This window comes from Ceratotherium simum, chromosome 21, assembly GCF_057802395.1.
Source record: "Ceratotherium simum simum isolate JZ-2026a chromosome 21, ASM5780239v1, whole genome shotgun sequence".
In the NCBI taxonomy this organism is placed as follows: Eukaryota; Metazoa; Chordata; class Mammalia; order Perissodactyla; family Rhinocerotidae; genus Ceratotherium; species Ceratotherium simum.
The window spans coordinates 21,613,339-21,633,604 of record NC_141920.1 but is presented as its reverse complement, the minus strand read 5'-3'; positions in this window follow the sequence as shown (position 1 = coordinate 21,633,604).

Below are 20,266 nucleotides of genomic sequence, written 5' to 3'. Positions count from 1 at the left end.
TCTAGCATTTATCATTACCTGAAATTTTCTTATTTAATTAGTTTTGTATCATCTGTGCCCTGTGAAGACAAAGACCATGTAGGTTTTTGCTCACTTTTGTGGATATGGTGGTATGTAGTAGGTGCTCAATAAAAATTTGTTGGCTGGATAGATGAATAAATGAATCCCTCTTTGCCCCCTGTCTGTTTCCTCCTGTTGCCCTCACCACCTGACCTAACTCTGACCTCCCTGGTTTGATGTGCGAAATGAGGAAATGCACCTGAAGTACCTACAGCAAGTGCTCACTCAGTGCCCTCATTACCACTATTAATTATTAACAAGGGCCAGGCCGCCTGAATGGTGACCGATGATATTGTTCCCCCCATGGTTCCCAGCACGTGCGCTGGTCCCATCGCACCCCTCGCTCCCTCCTTAACAGGGCCCGGATGACAGGGAGCTGTGTGGGTGGAGGCACAATTCTTTAACCTTGGCAGGAGGAGGGGCAGGCACCTGGGCGGGTGCCAGGAGCCCAGGCCTGGCAGTGCAAACTTTGCACACGTAGTGGCCGGCAGCCATCGGCGGAGGATCCTAGTTTAATCACATGTCAGTTTCCCATTCATCTTCGGCGCTCTCCGGGGGCTCGTCATGATGATTGATGACCCCGCACCAGCCCCAGCGTGGGGTTAGCACAGCTGGCAGTGGGTGCCCAGCTTCTCCAGACTCTTTGCAGTCTGGGGCTGACTGGGGCTGGGATCATGTGTCTTGCAAGGATCTCCAACACAAGTTGCATTGTGTCCCCCCAAATTCACATGTTGAAGCCCTAACCTCCAGGGTGACTGTACTTGGAGATTTAGAGATAGAGCTTTTAAGGAGGTAATTAAGGTCAAACAAGGTAATAAGGGTGCGGTCCTAATCCCATAGGACTGGTGTCCTTATACGAAGAAGAGACACCAAAACTCTCTCTCTCTGTGGACACAGAGGAAGGGCCATGTGAGGACACGGTGAGAAGGCAGCTGTCTGCAAGCCAGGCAGAGAGTCCTCACCAGAAACCAAATTTTATGGCACCTTGAGCTTGAACTTCTAGCTTGCAGAACTGTGAGAAAATAAAAGCCTGTTGTTGAAGCCCCCTGGCCTGTGGTATTTTGTGAAGCAGACTGAGGCAAGCTCTTGCTACCTCCAGTTTCTGAGAGGGAGGAGGGTGGACTCAGAAAGATGCCTTCGAGTAGGAGTGTTTCCTTGGGCAAAGGGCAGAAATGAGCCCTGAGCAGAGGCAGTGTCCTGGCATCCAGGTGAGTGCCTCCCTGGGAGAGGCGGTGTTTACAGGAGGCCACACTGCGTGGATGGCAGACCCTGGGCTCCAGTCCACTGCTGTGGGGCTGCAGGTAACTTGCCCCACCTCTCTGAGCTCCCAGAGACTCAATCTGCTGTTTCTACATCACTGCAGAGGGTGGGGAGGATGAAATGAGGGAATCTGTAGTCACTTGACAATGACATTAAGTGCCCTCTATGAGGCCACACTGGATTAAGCTGGGGCCAGCATGATAAACAAGACAAGGAGGGTCTCAGCCCTCATGGAACTTCTAGACTATCGAGAGAGACACACACTAACTTAGAAACAAAATGATCTCATGTTGTGATAAAATTCTGCTGAGAAAATAAAGCACATAGAGAGGAGAGAGGGTGTGGAGAACGTGGGTGGATCTTGGTTTTGAGGGCCAGGGAAGGGTCTTAGACTGGGGTCCCCCGGAAGCAGACCCTGAGCCAAGAATTGGAGGGCAAGCAGTTTATTTGGAGGTGGTCCCAGGAAGAACCAGTCCAGAGTGGAGCGTGAGATAGGAAGGGCTGGATGCAACGAAGGGTGTGTTCAGAGCAGCTTACAGTGGCGGGCAGCTGAGGCTCAGTGCTGTGGGGATCTCTGGGAAACGGTGTAGATATGCCTCTGACATGTGCCAATCAAGGAGTAAAGGGAAGGGGCTTGCTCTGCCACTTGGGACCAAGTGCTGGGGTGCTGGCTGGGCCCTGCTGGTGAGGAGGACCATTGGTAGGTGTGGAGCCCCCCAAGAGAGTTACCTCCTGGAGACTCCGTGCCTTGTCGCAAAGAGATGCTTGAGTTGGGGAGCTGGGGGCTTGGAGAAGGTTGAGGGAGCAGAGGACAAAGGAGGGACGTGGTACCCTGGGCTAACCTCACAGGTGTGCAGGGATTACTGAGGACTGGACTCTGGTTAAGTGAATTACGAATAAGCGAGGCTAAGTGATGAATCTGGCCCCCTCCCAGAGCTTTCCCATCCTGCCCTCCCCATCCGCTTCATCCAGTCTCCTCCCACCCTGTCTACCCACCTACAGCGGAGGCAGAGACTGGTGGGCCGGGAGAGGGTGAGTGTGGCTTTGGGACGCCTCATCCATTCATTGGCCCCTGAGGGAGGTGGAAGGGAAGGAGAGATGCTGCCCCCCTGAGGGATGTGAGAGGCAAGACAAGTTGAAGTTCTGCAGCCCCTATTGCCTTCATTTCCTCAGTACTGGAGGAGACAGGGATGAGCCTCCCTGGGTGTTCAGTGATGCTCTCATGTCACATGAGGCAGGCCTCCTTCTGGCCCTAAGTGGCCTGCCCCCAGCAACCCCAGGGAGCCCCAGTCTAGCCTAGTGAGCAGATCACATGGGCAGAATGGCAGTGAGGTGACCCAGTGAGGCTGACTGGAGTACGGGCCCCACAGAGGGCTGTCCTGTCTGCAGTGGCCCAGCTGGGGGCAGAGCCCAGGCCCTGGACATTCCATCAGAACATCCCTTAGGCCCATCCCAGAATGCCCTTCAGCATCCCCTGGCCTGGGCAGTGTCTCGGTGTGGGTCCCCAGAAGCAGGCCCTGAGACGAGGATGCAGTGAAAGTGGCGTATTTGGGGGGCGAAGGAAATGGCAGCAGGGGGTGGGGGCCTGAGACAGGGAAGGGAAGGAGCCAGTACACAGGACGTCATCACACCAGCCCCCACCGCGGGCAATCAAGCGGAAGCCCACCGAGGGACGAACTCAAGGAGATGGCATAGAACACTTCTCAGATTTATTCACCCCTGGGGGCGACGAAGGGGAGTATTTAAAAGCCCACTCCCACCAGTCATTGGCTGAGGGCTGTTTTGAGGGTAATTCCCCTGCACTTCCAGCCTGTGTGTGTTGGGGGGAAGCCCTCTGTCCTCGGACCTTGCTGCAGCGTCCTGAAGTCATAAAGCCTTAGGGATATGGAGGGAGTGCAAACAGCGTTGCCTCGCTTATTCGTAATTCACTTAACCAGAGTCCAGTCCTCAGTAATCCCTGCACACCTGTGAGGTTAGCCCAGGGTACCACGTCCCTCCTTTGTCCTTTGCTCCCTCAAACTTCTCCACGCCCCCAGCTCCCCAACTCAAGCATCTCTTTGCGACAAGGCACTGAGTCTCCAGGCGGTAACTCTCTTGGGGGGCTCCACACCTACCAATGGTCCTCCTCACCAGCAGGGCCCGGCCAGCACCCCAGCACTTAGTCCCAGGTGGCAGAGCAAGCCCCTTCCCATTCACCCCACACCTGTCCCCTTGCTCCTCCTCCGCCTTTGGCCCCAACATTTTCTGAACTTACTCTGTCCTCTCTGGCCCCAGAGCCTTTGCTTATGCTGTTCCCTCACTTAGAATGAACCCCCCCTGATTTCTGCATGTTGAAAATTTTCAGCGTACAATCAACAAAAGTCCCTGTTGAGAGCCAGGCCCTGGGGATGGAACGTTGAATCAACACAGACCTTCCTTTCAGAGTTTAGTCTAGTGAAGGAAGGACATTAAAATAACTCATCCCACAGATTGCCATATAATTACAATTTTGGCGAGTGAGAGGAAGGAGAGGGAGGCATGAACGCACAGGGCAGGGGAAGTGGACAAGGTCTGGCGTTTCCCAGGAGGCTTGAGGGAGGGAGTGATATTTAAGCTGAACTTGAAAGATGAACAGGTGGGAGGTGGAAGGGCATTCTGGGCAGGAGGAACCGTGTGTTAGGCCCTGAGCCGAGGAGCTTGGCAGGGAGGAGACACTGGAAGGCTGGTGTGGCTGGAGTTGAGAGAGGACAAGTGGGCAGACTGGGCAGAGACTGGAAATGGATCCGAAGAGGTTTGGGAAGACTGGAAGGGTTTAAGTCTGCCAAACCACCCAGCCTGGAATTCTGAGACTGTTCCCAAAGGTTTGTCTTTAGCAACCCTAAATACAGCCCCCAAATGCCCCTGCGTGAGCCTGCCCTCACGTCTGCTCTGGGGTCTGGCTTGGGTCTCTCACTGCTCCAGGCCCTCCAAAGGGCTCTCATACATTCTTGGCAGCCTTCATTGAAGTCCCTCCTCTGAGAAGCCTGCTAACCTTGAAATCAGAAGAGCGCTCCGCCTCCCACGTCCTCCCCAGCGCTTTTCTCTTTTGCCGCTGGAGGCAGGGCAGCCCAGGCTCCGGTTGGGGATGAGGGCGGGAGGGTACTGCCTGGGACCTGGCTGTGGGCAGGTGACTCTCTCCGGCCACATCCAAGGGTCCATCACCCCTGCCCACCTCTCACACCTGGAGACCGCAGGACACATGCCACTGGGGCTTTAAGGGATTTGTAAGGGACTTCATCCACTTGGGGGGGGTTCCCTGTCTTGGTTTTCAGGCCTGGATGAGGAACAAGCCAATGCCACTCCTGTGTTTTGCAAGTCCCGGAACCAAGGCTGGGGTGGTAGAAAGGAAAACGATCCTGGCAACCCATCCTGCTGTCCCCTGCCCCTTGCAGGGGGCTGCTAAGAGAGTGGGAGATGCCTTCCACTGAGAACCTCTCGCCCCCACCCTAGCCACTTTGTATTCTGGGGGAGGGGAATGGGACCCACTTGTCATTGTCCCTGAACACTGGCTGGCAGGAGGCCCAGGGAGGGGGCTCCCCAATAGGGAATCTGCAGCTGCCTGTCTTTAAGGTAAAATTACCGTAATTACTCCAATTACCAAATCCATCAAGAGCTTTGGACTGAGGAGGCCGGAGAACAATCAGATCTGAGGAACGTGAGTCATGGGGGTGGAGCACAAAGTGTGGGGGGAGACAGTTAATGTTAGACCGGGCTCTTGATTGGGATGGGGGAGGGGAAATGCGGAGAAACCACGCTTAGCCAAAAACCCACTTTGCTCCCTCGGTGAGATTTTTTTCCTATATTGGAAAGAAATTCTTAAAAAAGAAAAATACTTTCTTTGGCTTTGTCTCTTTTCACAGAGCCCTGAACCCCGTGGCCAACTGACTTAGACCCTCTTTACCTCCTGTGAGAGTTAAAAGTAAAAAAAAATAAAGAACAGTGGCTGGCATCTCCCAGGCTCTCGCTCTGTGCCGGACCCTGTGCAGGGAGCTTTTCACGTTTCATCCCTTCCAACCCCACAGGCAGGTTTAGTCCCATTTTACAGATGGGGGCGGCGTGCCTTTCCTCTTGGCCTGGATGCTCCAGAGGCCAGACCCTGGTCCTGGTTTGCCTCTGCACCCCTCACCCCAGCCCCGCCTGGTAACCTGCGCTTGGTTCACACTCAAGAGATATTTGGTGAAGGAGGTGAAGTACGAGGCTGGCTGATTTGGTGGTTTACTGGGAAAATCACCTAACTGGACATGTCCCCTTAAATCACCCGTCTCCTGCCTCCTGTGCCTTCTCCATCCACCCTGCAGCCTGGACATTGGTACCTGGAGCTCCCGGTGGGACTCACCCAGCATGGAAGACTGCCGTGACCACGAGGCCACCCACTGAGACACAAGGGTGACCTTGATCACCCATGAGGATGATTTCAATGCTGTGCGGTTATGTATATTTTACCACTATTACAAATATATACATAGCAGAAAATTTACCATTTTAACCAGTTTTAGGTGTACAGTTCAGTGGCATTAAATACATTCACGTTATTGTACAACCATCACTCCCCTCCATCTCCAAAACTTTTTCATCTTGCCAAACAGAAACTCTACCCATTGAACAACAACTCCTCATGCCCCCTCTCTCCAGCCCCTGCCAGCAACCACCATTCTGCTTTCTGTCTCTATGAGTTTGACTACTCCAGGTACCGCACACAAGTGAATCATACAACATTTGTCCTTTCGTGTCTGGTTTATTTCACTCAGCATAATGTCTTCAGGGTTTATCCATGTTGTAACCTGTATCAGAATTTCCTTCCGTTTCAAAGCTGAATAATATTCCATTGTCTGTAAATACCACATTTTGTTTATCTGTTTGTCCAGACATATGGTTGTTTCCACCTTTTGGCTATTGTCGGTAACACTGCAACTAACATTGGTGCACAAGTATCTGTTTGAGTTACTGCATTCAGTTCTTTTGGGTATAAGCTCTTTTGGGTATAAGTGGAATTGCTGAATCATATGGTTATCTATGTTTAATTTTTTTAGAAACAGCCATACTTGTGTATTTTACCCCAAAAAAATACCACCAAAATGATGTTAGCTGTTACATGGTTACTTGCCCCATACACTGAATAAAATGGATGTTCCAGGAAGGGGCACCTGTGGCTTCTGGCACTCTCTGGTACCCTGTCAGGCTACTCATATACCTCTGTGAAAAGCATGGCTATCATTCATTCATTTATGCATTCATTCCACAAATATTGGCTGGGTACCCTTTATGTGTCAGGAACTCTGCTAGACGCTGGGGAGGTGATGATGAGCAAAACTGGATATGTCCTGGCCTCCAGGGGCTCACAGCCTGAGGGGAGGTGGGCATTGATCACGGGATCTCCATCCTGTGGCCTTAAAGGCCCAGAAACCTTTCTCAGAGCCCAGACCTAGAGGCAGTGTCTCGGTCTCAGCAGAAATGCTTTTTGGTGGACTGGTACCCTGGTGTCCCCTCTCTTCCCTGGGCCTCAGGTTTCTCGTCTGTGAAATGGGGGCAATTGCTCTCCCCTCCCAACCTCATTGGTGTGGCAGGATGGGGCTCTTTATTCCACTCACCCTCTTTTTATTTCCCACTCAGTGAGATTGGCAAAGGAGAATTATCATGCCCATTTTGCTGACAAGCAGACTGAGGCTCAGTGAGGCAGGGCTGGCCGCATGCCTGCTCTGCCGAGTCCTCACTGGAGTCTTTCACTGGACAGTCTCCCTCCATGGATCCCTCTCCGGCCCCAAGTCCTCCTCGGCCTGCTGACGGCGCTGACCACCCCTCCAGCTGGCCTCCTGCTGAATGTCAGTGCATCCCAGCGTCTGGGGGCAAAGGCAAGGAGCCTCCCCTTACCGGCTTCCTCCTACCTGGCGTGGCCCTTGGGCTCCAGCTGGGGCAGGCTGGACTCCCAAGGCACCAGCTCCCCCTCTGCTGTCTTTCTGCAAGCGCCAGTTTCGTGTACTCCGCCAGCTGTAGCACAGGCTCCACGGTCCCACACACTGGGACTGAGCACCTAGCTGACCCGAGGGACCTCAGGCAAGCTGTTGGGCGTCTCTAAGTTTCGGTTTCCTCATCTATAAAACTGCTGCCACCACTGGAGGAACAAACTGTGCTCCTTGATGGAATACCACTGTATTCGTCAGCTTAGGCCCTCACAACAAAACACCACCGATGGGGTGGCTTAGACAACAGAAATTTATTTCTTACAGTTCTGGACGCCGAAAGTCCAAGAACAAGATGTCAGCAGGTTTGGCCTCTCGTGAGGCCTCTCTCCTTGCCTTGCAGACGGCTGCCTTCTCACTGTGTCCTCACATGGCCTTTCCTCTGTCTGTGCACATTTCTGGTGTCTCTTCCTCTTCTTGTGAGGACATCAGTCCTGTAGGATTGGGGTCCCACCTTTATGACCTAATTTAACCTTAATTACCTCATCCAAGGCCTTATCTCCAAATACAGTCACATTGGGGGTTAGGGCTACAACCTATGAAATTTTTTTTGGTGGGGATGCACAACTCAGTCCATTACAACTACTCAGCATTTAAAAGGAAGAAATTAATGATAAGCAAGAGAAGGCAGACACAAAATGTGTACACTGTATGATTCCAATTATATGAAATGCTAGAAAAGTCAAAACAAATCTATAGTGACAGGAAGTACATCTGTCACACGTGGGGCTGGCAGAGCCTTCGTGGGGGAATTGGTGGGGGATTGACTGCCGAGGGGCATGGGGGAGCTTTCTGGGTGGATGAAAATATTGTATTTTGATTGGCGTGGTGGCTGCGTGCATGTATGTATGCATTTGCCAAAACGCATTGAACTGTACACTGAAAATGGGTGTGTTTTACCATATGTAAATTACACCTCAATAAAATAAAATTTAAAAAGCCTTACTCAAAGGGTTAAGAATAAGGTTCGAGTTGGGTTGTTGTTGAGAGTAAATGAGTTAATAATGCCTGCAAAGTGCTTAGATGGGAGCCTGGCACAGAGTAAGTGTGCAAGTAAATGGTAACCACGGTAACCTGAAAACAAGACTTTTGCTTAGTAAATGGGGCGAGAGAGAGAAATAAACACAGAGGGCACACACAGGGAGGCGGAGGGGGATGAGGAGAGAGGAGGAGCAGACAGGCGGGAGTGTAAACTTGGCTTCCTGGGCTCAGCAGCTTTCTCTTGGCTCAGGGGAGGGGCCCCTACCGCATATCAGTGTCTCCTGGGCCCAGGGACCAGCCACCTGCAGCTTAGCCCTGCTCAGTCCCGATCCTGGTTTTCTTCATTCATTCATTCATTCACTGAACACGCACACTGAACAACAGTACAACAAAAGACATCATTGGCCACTTCCCTTTACTGAGTGCATTTTATGTGCGTGACACTGCTCAGGGCTTGACGTTTTAGTTCGAACCAAATGAAAGAGCTGATCTTCGACCAGTTTTCACCCACAGAAACAGTAGTTTGCTGTGGTTCAACCTAATACATGATCACTTTCATCCTCATGATACATCTGGAGAGGAGACATTATTATTCTACTTTTTGTGGCTGAGAAGACTGATGTTCAGGAAGGTGAAGCGACCAGCCCAAGGCCACATAGCTATAAGTGGCAGGATTTGATCGCAGGTCTGACTCTGAAACCCATATGTTACATGTTCCTTGCCCTTAATGAGTCAGTCTAGTGAGGAGAGGAACACATTAAATATGTCTCTCTGGTTCTCCCCCTGAGCGTTCCCTGAGTCCCCAGAGAGGCTGCCCTCAGCTCTTTAGATTCCGGATATGAGAGTCCTCGGCCTTCTGAGGATTCCAATGTCCTGCCACCCCCGCACATGGCTCCCCTGCTCACCAGCATGTCTTACCCCCACCCGGCCTGCTTCTCCCTGGGCCTTGGGGGGCTCGTTGTACAGGCCTTGCTGGCGGGGCCCTGGTCCGGGCTGTATTTGTCCTTCTCTGTTGCCCCAGGAGTCGGCCTCATTCTGCCCATCTTGTCCTCACTCTAGGCCAGCCCCTCATCAGCCTTGTCCTCCTTAAAGCTTCCCTCCGAGTTCGGGTTTGTGTTTCATTCACAGCTCATTAGCAGATCAAAGAAGATGGAGATGCCCTGCATCCAAGAGACCCTCAGGCAGCCCCCTCCGCACACCCTGTGAGGTGTCCCCCTCGGCATGAGGCAAGGGACTCCCCCTTGGTTGCTCTTTGTGAAGCAGGAGAGGGACTGAGACCTGGCTCCAGACTCCCTCATCCATAACTGGGCCACAGATTCAGCTGGTGGGGGGCGAGGGGCTGAGACTGAGGCGCTGGGAAGCGGCATCGGCCCCCTCCTCTGGAGCCTGAGCAGAACAAGGGCAGTTAATTCCTCTGGTGTTATCAGCTGGGCACAGGCGCTGGTTGCATAGCAACCCAGATTGCTCTCTGTCTCCAGTGCTCCAAAAAAAAAAAATCAGCATTTTCTCCAACTACACATCAATGAGATGGAAACGGGCCTGGGGCAGCCCAGACTCCCTGCCCCCACGTGTGGGTCGTTTAGAGGAAGCCTCCACCTATACCCCTTGGTGGGGTCTCCACTCTTAGGGTCTGCACTGCCACATGCCAGGCTGAGGTAGGAATTCACCGGTCACCCTATGGCTGCAGTGTGGAGCTGGGTCAGCAGCTAGGTCCAGATTTGTGCAAGGGAACGCTGGGCAGGCCTGGGATCTGGGTGACAGGGCATGAACTGGGGGAGGCCCAGCAGTCCTGGCAATGGAACAGATTTATTCATTCCTTAAGAAATATTTATTAAGCGCCTACTGGGTGCCATAACCCGAAACTCTCCAGATTTGGTGGGTTAAAGATGGCTGCGAAGCCTTTGCTGCTCCCGCCAAGGATAGGTGTAGCCTATTTCCCTTTCTCTCAGATCAGGGCTGGCTCTGTGGCCTGTTCGACCAGCAGAATGTGGCAGTAGTGACACTGTGTAGCTCTGAGACTGGGTCCTAAGAAATCAGCAGCTTCTGCCTTTGCCACTTGAAATGCTCCTTTTCAGAACTCAACCACCATGAAGTGAGGAAGCCCAAGTGGCCACGTGGAAATGCCCTCCTGAGGTCGGTGTCATTTGTCAGCCACGTGAGAGGGCGATGTGATGCCATGTGATGCAGAAGGGTCATACAGCCAAACTCTGACCAAACCCTCGACCCACAGAATCACGAGCAGATGGAACTATTCTCGCTTTAAGCTAGTCAGTTTTGGGTAGCATATTATGCAATAATAAGCAAGACACCAGGAGAGCATACTTTTTCATTCATAGACTCTCAGATGTCAACACACATGGTTTAAGTACCTAATGTATGCTAGGCCCTGTGCTAAGCTCCAAGGCAAAATGCCACTCAAGAGAGCTTAAGTCTAAAATGTCGGGGGGCTGGGGGTAACAGGAGATGGCACAGAGGCAGGAGAATGGAACCAAGAGCTCAGAGACAGGAGCAAATAATGAAATACAAGCAATTTACAACTAAAGGGGTCGAGAAAGGAGGTGGGGAAGGCAACCTTGGTTCCTGACCAGACCACATAGTTTTGAATTCAGGTACCAACTCTGCTTATTTAGAAAGGAGGCCTGGATCATAATGGGAAAGATTCTGAGGCTAAGTCTGAGCTCCAGGGTAAAGAGAGCTGTGAGTGATTAGTGATGCCTGCAGAGGGTGAGGGGAGGAGAATAGAGGCACACGTGTCATACATGTGCCTCTTTATTTTTTTTGGGAGGAAGATCAGCCCTGTGCTAACGTCTGCCAATCCTCCTCTTTTGTTGCTGAGGAAGACTGGCCCTGGGCTAATATACGTGCCCATCTTCCTCCACTTTATATGGGACGCCGCCACAGCATGGCCTGACAAGTGGTACGTCTGTGCGGGATCTGAACCAGTGAACCCTGGGCCGCCGCAGCGGAGTGCGCGCACTTAACCGCTTGTGCCACCAGGCCGGCCCCCATACATGTGCCTCTTGAGCCCACACTGTCTGCTGGCCTCTGTGAATAATTTTCTGGGCCTGCTTGGATGTGGAGAGAGGCTGGAAAACAGGTTGTTCAGGCAGATCTCACGGGGGCTGGAGCAGAGAGGACCCCAAGCGTGCATTCAGACTTCGAGACCTGAAGTTACAGACCTCTGTAGAAACCAGCAGGGCAGCTTCAGGGAGTTTGTGTTTAGTTTAATTTTTGTTTTGTTTTATTTTGTTTTGTTCCTATCTCCTAGTCAATTCAGTTCAAAATCCCATTGTCTCACTTGCGTGCTTGGGTCAGATTTTCTTGACCCTTGCTGCACATTAAAACCACTCGGCTTTTTTGTTTTAATACTGATCATGGGCAACAGGCATGGGTGGGGCAAGGGTGTGTATAGGGCATGGGATGGAACAGGATGGGCTGGGACCATCTCAAAGTGTGGTCCATGGACCAGCAGCATCAGCAACCTGGGAACTTGTTAGAAATGCAAATTCCTGGGCCTCACTCCAAACCTATGGAATCAGAAACTCCGGGATGGGTCCAGAACCAGTGTTTTAACAAGCTCATCAGGTGGTTCTGACGCTTGCTCAAGTTTGGGAAGCGCTGGACTAGGCGGAGCAGAGGGAGGGCGCCACGGAGGGTCCAATGTGAGACACGGAGGCATTCCAGGTGGTTTGCAGATCTAGGACCCCTGCTTGCTGCCTCCAAAGTGGAGACCCCTTGACAAGAGCTCGTGGGAGGAGGCAGGGCTGCCCTTTTCTTCAATCTCTTTTGGCAACGCCTGTCTCTGATGTCTGTCCTTGTTTCTCTCTCCCACTCAAGGACCCATTGGCCATGTATTACAGCATCAGTCACAGTGACACAATCATGGGTAATCGCGGGCAATTCCCTTATTCACATTCCCGTCTTGTGTACAAGTGTCACATCAACCACCCCTACAAGTCCCCAAGTCATGATTTGTGAGAGAGATGGCTAACTTCTTGTGTGTAATGACTTGGGTGGGCTCTGCAGAGCACTGATGGATTTGCTGATGGGGCAGTTATGGAGAAGGAATCTCCTGGAAGCATCCACCACACCTTCAACCCTGATCTTTGTCTGACTAACTCATACTCACTCCTGGCCTCGCTGGGATGCCATTTCTTCCATGAAGCCCTCCCTGCTTGCCACCCCCCCCATTTGGATTATGCTCCCTCCCTATCACTGTGAACCCACGGGTCCCCTTGACCCTCCCCATTATAGCGCCTCTCATGCTGTTCTCCATTCGCTTGTTTAACTCTCTCTTTCTCCATCACAAGGCAGGGACCTTGAGCATCTTACTCACCATGACATCCCCAGCACCCTGTCCAATGTCGCTGTCGTTCCAGCAGCTTGTCATTCCAGTATCATGCCAAGGGCTTTATGGCACTGTGTCGTTTAAACCTGAAAACTGCCCTATGAGACGGGACACTATTGTTTTCATCTTCATTTTACAGGTGAGGAGACTGAGTCACAGGAAGTAAAATACAGTGCCCAAAGCCACACAGCTGATGAGCTACGGCAGCCTGCCTCCAATAGACAAACACATTTTGTTTTTGTTAGCATTGTTGTTATTTTTGTTGTTCCACAGAGGGAGGGAAAAATGAGAAATTTTCTTGAGTGTCTTTGTCACGCCTGGAGTCTGCAGCCCCCTCCTGACCGCTGACCTGAAGTCCTGGCTCTGAGTCCTTCACTCTGAGGGACACTGAGGAAGGACCTGGCAGAGCTAAGTCTTGTCCGGGACCAGGGGCCACCAGGGTTTAGGGACAAGGAGCCAGTGTCTCTGCTGTGACTCGGCCATGGTCTGGGGATCTCAAGGGAACTGTCCCCGCAAGGCCCTGGCTGGCAGCTCCGGGCTGACAGCCTTTCAGCTCCCTGTCACTCGGAGCTGTAGCCATTAGTGCTACAAATTAGCATCGTAATTGCCTTTTAACTATTCATAGCTGTGAGAGGGACCGGGCTGACCCCGCCTCTCCTCTCCCATCCCCTCCCCCTCCCTGCTCTGAGAGCCTCTGGCTTCCCTCTCCGGCTAGGACCACCCCCTGCCCTCCCCCCCCCAAGAAGCCTCTTCACAACCTTGAGCCTCAGTTTCTCCATCCTGTAAGTGAGCGTGATGATCCAAACCTCAAAGTCTCGTTGCGATGCATGTAAAATGCCTGGCACGGTTCCTGGCACACGGTGAGCGCTTGTTGTTGTTGTGTTGTTGTTGTTGTTGTTGTGTTGTTGTGTTTGGAGACCCAGGGAGGACAAGCAAATGCAAGTCAGCAGCACGGTCAGGGCCAGCACTCGGGTCCTCTTGACTCTGAGCTCAGGGCTCTTCCTGTTCCCCCATGTCATTCCTTAAATTTACCTTTCCCTGCCAGCAAGACTAGATGATTTGTAATCACGGGAGCAGACAGTAAACAACACCTTGCCTAAAGACATTCAACTTTCTCATCGTAATTAGAATATTTTTACTATATACCAATCAAGGCTTAGATAAGAGAGGGGATTTGCTCCAACTGTGTTGAACTCCTGGGTCATCTCGGTTGTTTATTATAAATGTGAAGATGCAGCGGAGTGATGGTTAAGGGGACTGATACCCAAGTTCAGCCACCTGGGTTCAAACCACACTGCCACTCCCTGAAGTGTGACCCTGGGCCAGTTACTTAACCTCTCTGCGCTTCAGTTTCCTGCTCTGCAAAATGAGGCTGAAGATAGCAATGCCTTTCCTGTAGCGCTGTCGTGGGTACAAATCAGTCAATTTATGTGTGGTGCCTGGATGGGTGCTAAGACACAGTAAGTACTAGGTATTTGCTCTTTTCGCTCATTAGGCGCCTTTGATTACTTGCTTGCGTGGCTTCTAAACTGCATGTTGGGGAGGGAGTTTCTGAGGTGATCATCAGCAAGATGCTCTTAGGCCAGTCACCATCACATGGACCAGGGACAAAGTGCTTTCTTGCCCTTGGTTTCCACTTGAATCTGAGTCAGGCCAGGAGGGGAGAGCCCCAGGCTGGCCCCATTTACAGATGGGGCAACGGAGGCTCAGGAAGGTTAAGTGACTTTCCCAAGGTCACACAGATTATAAATGGGGAGCCTGGTCTTGAATGCAATCAATCCTCCAGTGCTGGGAGACAAGCGGCCACGCCCCTCAGCAGGCCCTGCATCTTCTCAGCCTTCCCGGCAGCTCCTGTCACCAGCATCTCCATGTTGGATGCAAACACCATATCCTTCCTCCAGGCAAGTGGCGAGATACCAGGCAGTGGTTAAAAATGCAAATAAGCTGAGGTTGATGCGAGGGTTAAATGAACTAATATTTATAGTGACCAGCTCAGTGCAAGGCTCGTGACAAGTGCTCAATAAGTAATCTCTGTTATTATGACTACTGCTATTATTATTTAGCTCAGAAAATCAGCCCTGAATGACCTCACATGATCCACCCCTTCCAGGCCTGGGTTTTAAATCCCCTGCACTATTTCGTGCTATGTCCTGGCTTTAAATATGTAAATCTTGCTGTGAGAGGACATTCTTTAGTTATATTTAAGTCCTGCTCAGGCAAAGAGGAAGACATCAGGTTGCTGCTGGTGTATCTTCACCACCTCCGAACATGTCCCATCTCCCTCTTGAAGGGGAAGTGGGCAGCCTTGCCTGGCTGTGGCACTTCCGTGCTGTTTTTCTTTATGGGTATTTTACATTTATGGCTAGAGAGATTGGTTTTCCATGAATGGCAGTGATATAATTTCCCTTTCAAGTAAATGTAAAAATAGTAAAGAGTAATAGTTGAAATTTAGTAAAGTAGTTGAAAATAGTAAAATAGTTGCATCAGTTTAAAGAAAAATACTAAGTAAATAATTAATAGTGTGGGTGGCATGTGGATAAGCATAAATTATGATGGGGATTTGTAAATGATTAAAGTAGGGACTATTGCCTCAATCCAGAGCGTGAGAAGGTTGAGCTTTCAGAGAGAGACCTGGAGGAGACTGGGGGCTGTGGGGGCCCTCAGGAGCCATGTAAGCCAGGACTGGGGTCAGCCAGGCCACTGCCTGCTTCCCCTGTGTGTCCTCTGTCGAAGAAAAACAAAGCCGGACACCATTTAAAAGTGATCAGTATGATTTCCTTCATTAAGTAGTAGATAATAACAACAATAAACAAACACATAGGGACAGAGATTGGATTGGTGGTTACCAGAGGGGAAGGGGGGGGGGGGGAGGGTGAAAGGGATAATTCGGTACATGTGTGTGGTGATGGGTTATAATTAGTATTTTGGTGGTGAACATGATGTAATCTATGCAGAAATAGAAGTACAATGATGTACACCTGAAATTTTTGCAATGTTATAAACCAATGTTACTGCAATAAAAAAAAAAAAAAAAAAAACAAAAAAAAAAAAAAAAAAAAAAAAAAAAACAAAAAAAAAAATAAAAGTGATCAGGATGTGGGGCCGGCCCCGGGGCATAGTGGTTAAGTTTGTACGCTCCGCTTTGGCGGCCCAGGGTTCGCAGGTTCGGATCCCGGCAAGAACAGACACATCATTTGTCAAGCCATGCTGTGGCCGTGTCCCATATAAAGTAGAGGAAGATGGGCACAGATGTTAGCACCCCCCCCCAAAAAAGTGGTCAGGACAGATTTTAATCAGTAACATACTAGTGCAACAGGGAAAAGAGTCCAGTGTGCACTGAACTCAACTTTGATTTGTATGGAGCTGACTGAAAGTTTTTTATCTATTTATTTTTATTGAGGTAACATTGGTTTATAATATTATATAAACTTCAGGGGTAAGTCATTCTATGTCAGCTTCTATATAGCCTAATTGTGTTCACCACCAAAAGTCTAGTTGCCATCCGTCACTGTTCAAATGTGCCCCTTTACTCTTTTTGCCCACCCCTCTCCCCTCTGGTAACCACCAGTCTATTCTCCTTATCCATGTGTGTGTTTGTTTGTCTTCCACATATGAGTGAAATCATATGGTATTTGTCTTTCTCTGTCTGACTTATTTCACTTAGCATAATACCCTCAAGATCCATCCATGTTGTCACAAATGGCACGATTTCATCGTTTTTATGTTGAGTAGTATTCCACTGTGTATATATACCACATCTTCTTTATCCATTCATCTGTTCATGGGCATTTGGTTTGCTTCTAAGGCTTAGCTATTGTGAATGACGCTGAAACGTACATAGGGATGCACATATCTTTTCAAATTAGCGTTTTTGTGTTCTTTGGATAAATACCCAGAAGAAGAATAACTGGATCATATGGTAGTTCTATTTTTAATTTTTTGAGGACTCTCCACACTGTTTTCCATTTTGCGTTCCCACCAGCAGTGTATGAGGGTTCCCTTTTCTCCACATCCTCTCCAACTCTTTTAAAGAGAGAATGAGGGGCTGTGGAGGGAGGTGAGTGTGACCTCAGGAGAGTCAGGGAAGTGAAAAGTGACAAAAAGTGGGAAGGGAGGGCTTGTCCACGTGAATCACTTCTGGGTTTGCTTCTCCCCTCTCACAAAGGCTGGGAGACCGGGGCCTTGTCCTCAGGTGTGGGCTGGAAGAAACAGCCAGTTCCTTCGGCAGCCTTGAGTTTTCTCAGGCAGGCACGCTAAAGGGGGCTGGGGTCATCCTAGGGATGCGGTCTTGAGCTGTTAGAAACTAAGTTAGTGTTTGTTCAAGTCTTTATAGGCCAAGGTTAAGGCCTAATCGAAAAGAGGGCTCAGAGGAGCCCGGCTAGAGTTCGGTCAAGGAGAGAATCTTTGTCACCTCTGAGAGGGTCTCAGGCTAGCCAAGACACCACCTGTGCTCTGCTTGGGGTATGTGGGTGCAGGCATTGTCCCAGCTCCCCTTTGTCCTCACTCAGTCTCCACTGTGTTTGCTGAAGTTCCCCTGGGAGCCCAGAGATTGAGAGTGGGAGTGGGGGGCACTCTCCCCGCTCCAGGGCAGAGGAGGGAGCAGAGGTCATCCTCTGAGATGACCGTCAGAGTGTTTTAAATAACATGATGCCAGCTACCGTGAGGGCTCACTGTGTCAAGAGCCATCCACACATCATATAATCCTCCAAACAACTCTGTGAGGCAAATATTACCCGTGTTTCACAGAAGGGGAAACTGAGGCTCAGAGAGGTAAAGTGCCTTGTCCAGGGGCACCCGATGGGGCTGATGTGAACCCGGATCTTCCTAATCCCCAAGTGTTTTTACTTGGCTGGCAGAGAGCCAAAGGATACGGTGGTGGCTTTAAAACTTACCCACAAATTCTTCGACACTGACCATCAAGAGGTAGTGCTGCCTCCCCTTCCCCTGGAACACGGCCGCCCAGGGGCCGAGGGGCGGACCTGCGGGGTGATCAGAGGCTCTCTCCAGCACTGTCCAAAGGGAATATACTGCAAGCTGCAAATGTGAGCCACATATGCCATTTCACATTTTCTGGTAGCCATATTTTTAAAAAGTAACGAGACAGGTGAAGTTAATTTTAAGAGTATATTTTATTTAACCAAATGTCTCCAAAATATTACCATTTCAACATGTAATCAATACAAAGAGTTATTAATGAGCTATTTTACATTCTTTTCTTCATACCAAGTCTTTGAAACTGTCTGCATTTTACCTTGCCTCGCATCTCCAGTGGGAGCCGCCACATCTCACGTGGTCAGTAGCCACGCGTGGCTAGTGGCTACTGCACGGGACAGCACAGCCCTACAGGCCTGGGGGCTCAGAGCCTGAGGCTGGATTTGGGGTGGGGGCCTCAGGAGCCATGTCAGAGAGGCCACCCTGAGCACCCCCATTCCCTGCCGGGACCCGCCAAGAGGATGCCCTTTTTGTTCTGTCCATCATCTCTTGCATCATCCTCCCTTGAGCATTCACATCTCATTCATTCATTCATTCATTCAGAAGAAGAAGAATCTAAGACATGCCAGGCACTCAGTTGAGTACTTGAGAAAGGCGTAGTGAACAAGAAAGAGCAGCCCCTGCTCTTATGAAGCTTTAAGTAAATAAATGTCTAACTACAAAATGTGATTACACGCCTTGAAAGAGAAGGGGATGAACAGGGTAATATAGAGAACAACAGAGCGAGTGGGAATTCCACTTCGGATAAGATGGTCAGCGACGGCTTCTCCGAGGAGGTGATATTTAGGCTGAGACGAAAGGAGCCAGTCATGCAGAGAGTAGGTCAACAGCTTTCCGGGCAGAGGGAACAGCACATGCCAAGACTCCGGGACAGGAAAGTGATTGGCTTAAGGGGCACAGTGAACGTGTGGAGCCCATTAAAGGGCTCCGTGGTAGGGATGAGGATGGAGCAGCGGCAGGGCCGCATCACACAGGGTCTTATCAGCCACGGTAAGGAGTCAAGGAGTCGGGTTTTATTCAACTCTGGGGCTCAGAAAGGATGGCCCAACCCCAATACCCTGATAGAATACTGTAGGTCCGGAAATACTCGGAGTTGGGCCCAGTCTTGCAGGGTCCTGGGGCCTTCGGGGGCCTGGGAGGGACAGTATGTTGCAGAGCAGCCCAGGCTGCGCCCCCTTTTTGGGTCGCGGTCCCTTCGCCCCTCTCCCTCCCCGCTCCCCAGCTCTCCCAGTGCGGGGAGGGAGGGGACGCGAACGGCGGCCCCCATCGGCGTCCTCGCCCCTTCCCGCCATTGTTGGTTACGGTGCTCTCATTTTCTGGGCAGTAGACAGGCCCTTTGTTCTCGCGGCTCCCGGGCGTCCCGGGCGAGCGCCGCGCGCGGGGATGCCCTTGGTCGCCGGCCGCGAGCCCCCGCCCTCCGCCCCTTTTCCTGCCCAGGGTGGCAGGCGGGAGGGCGTTTTAAGTTGTGTTCTGCTCAGTCCTACGCCAAGCCTCACTTCCCGCCCAGGGCTCGCCCCTTCCGTCCCTTCCTTCATTCAGGGTGGACATCCATATTTAAGATCCGGGAGGTATTCTCAGACACTCTGTGAGCCCCAGAGCAGGGTCCTCAAACCCAACCTGTGGGGTCTGGGAAGGCCTCCTGGAGGAGGCGAGTCCACAAGGCCTGAGCCGAGTTGGGTAGGGTTAGGTATTGGAGGGCCTTGGATTCCAGGTAAAGGACTTGGGGCCCGACCTGAAGGTAGTATCGATCCGCAGGGAGACTAAGGGTGGAAGTGGGTAGGAGGGGTCCGGATCACATTTGTGGGGTGGGGGTGGGGCCGTGGGCAGGTGTAACTGGAGGCGGGGGGACCAAGGAGGAGGCCAGTGCTGTTGTCCAGGTGGGAGAGGATGTGACCTGGGAGCGGTGGATCTGGGCGACAGAGAAAAGGAGAAGACTTGAGCTATTAGGAAGTAAAATCCACAGAACTGGTGGCTGGTTAGGTTTACGGGGAGAGGGAGGGAGTTGAGGACACCTGGAGATTGTGACTTTGGTGGCCATGTGGAAGGTGGCACCAGTCCTGAGAAGCAGGGAAAGATTAGAGTGTTGCTGGGTTCAGCAGAACCTTCCCCATCCTTCCCCATGCCCTTCCCCTGCCCACTGTTTCTTCACAGCAATGACCACCTGCAGCTGTATTTGGATTTGTCCCTTGGTTTCTTGTCTGTCTCCTCCCCTAGACCGTGAGCTCCTTGAGGACAGGGGCTTAGTCCTGTTCTCTGTGGTATCCCCAGGTCCTGGAGCAGCACTGGCTGATATTTGTTGAACGAATGAAGGAGGCAGTGCAGGGACCACACCTTGCAGGTTAATCCCTGCCTCCCAGGCCCAGCACTCAATAGCAGTTTCTTCTATAAATGTGTGAATGAATGCATGGTCCCTTCAAAGCCTAGCAGAGTCAGAATGTGAGAAGTGGTGCCATGAGAGACCATGGCGATAGTGGATGAATAACAGCCAGTGTTTGTTGAGTGCCTCCTTCACCCCAGGGCTGTGCCCCTGCTGCAATGAGTTATCTCACTGAGTCCTCGCATCAGCCCTATGAAGTAAGGATTGTTGGCGGCCCCATTACACAGATGAGGAAACCGAGGCTCAGAGAAGTGGAATAATGTGCAAATTCAC